Source organism: Phaseolus vulgaris, chromosome 4 (assembly GCF_000499845.2).
Source record: "Phaseolus vulgaris cultivar G19833 chromosome 4, P. vulgaris v2.0, whole genome shotgun sequence".
Classification (NCBI taxonomy): Eukaryota; Viridiplantae; Streptophyta; class Magnoliopsida; order Fabales; family Fabaceae; genus Phaseolus; species Phaseolus vulgaris.
Genome location: NC_023756.2, coordinates 30,343,346 through 30,345,049, shown reverse-complemented (window position 1 = coordinate 30,345,049; position 1,704 = coordinate 30,343,346).

Sequence of the window (1,704 nt, the reverse complement as noted above, 5' to 3'; positions counted from 1 at the left end):
AAGGCTTCTCTTGGAATTTTTTATATCATTTTCTTTCTCTCTTTTTTCTCTCATTTTAACTTGGTCCTCATGTACTTCCTTTGGAGAGAGAGACTTAAGAGTGACTTTGTGTCCATGGAAGTGAAAAGACATTTTGTTGGTAAAGCCATCATGAAAAACTTTTCTATCAAATTGCCATGGCCTACCTAAAAGAATATGTGTGGCTTCCATTGGGACAACATCACACAAGACCTCATCTTTATATTTACCAATAGAAAATGTAATGAGGACTTGCTTGTTAACAACTATCTCACCCACCTCACTCAACCACTGTAACTTGTAGGGCTTGGCATGAGAGATGGTAGGCAATCCAAGTTTGTCTACCACTCTTGTGCTTGCCACATTCGCACAACTCCCCCCATCCACAATCAAAGAGCATACTCTATCATTAATAAGACACCTTGAATGAAAAATATTTTCTCTTTGAGTTTCATCAAAAGGTTTTAAAACTTGACCAAGCATGCATCTTATTACTAATAGGTCACCCTCATGTGGGTTTTCACTCTCACTCTCACTTGGGGATCTAGAAGGTGAGGAATGTCTAGAAGATTCGGACTCATGCTCACTACTATCTACCCCATCATGCATATACATAGCTCGTTTAGAAGGGCAATTAGAAGCAATATGTCCATAGCTTAAGCATTTAAAACACTTCTTACTAGACGATTTAGGTGGTGATTTAGGCCTAGAATTGGAAGTGGAAGGCTTAGACTCTCTAGGTTTGAAAGTAGAGTCCTTAGAAGGGATATTTGAAAAAGAGTTATTTTTATTTTTCCAAGAAGAGTGGTAGTAGTTATCCTTAGAAGAATTTTTGAAAAACACTTTGGACTCGTGTTTGTCCCTGGGATATCAGCTCGACGATCTGGTTAAGAGCGGGTTCCTAAATGACTATCTGCTGGACAGAAGGACGGGGGGAGCGTCGAGTTCCCAGCCAGCAGGTGGAGAAGCCCAGCAGCACGAGATGCCTATCCACGGGGAGATCCACACCATTGCAGGGGGCTTCTCAGGTGGTGGATGCACCGCATCGCAGAGGAAGAAGTACGCGCGATCGGTGATGACAGTGGATATGTTTGAAGATCACTCGCTGGAAGTGGACATTACGTTCACCAAGCAGGATCTTCGGGATGTTGTGCCTCATGACAACGATCCCATAGTCATTTCGTTGGTTACAGCGGGAAGGAAGGTCCACAGAGTTCTGGTGGACCAAGGAAGCTCGGCGGACGTGATGTTCTGGCCGACTTTCACGCAGCTGGAGTTGCCCCTTGACCAGCTAAGGCCCTATGGAGGGTGCCTATATGGGTTCGCTGGTGACCAGGTGGAGGTCAGGGGGTACATTGAGCTGAGAACCACGTTTACAGATGAGGCTGGGTCGAGGACGGAGAAAATCAAGTACCTCATCGTAAACGCTCCTTCAGCATATAACATCCTGTTGGGAAGGCCCACGCTTAACAGGATAGGTGCCATCCCGTTGACTCGGCACATGAAGGTAAAGTTGCCGTCCATGGAAGGGGTGGTGATCACGATCAAGTCTGATAAGAAAGAAACGAAAAAGTGCTATGAGAATAGCCTGAAAAACAAAAGATCAGTGAGTTATGTAACAACCACCCCACCTCCCGGTGTGAAGCCCAGATCGACGGTAACAGAGGAGGCCGCCGGAAGAGATGT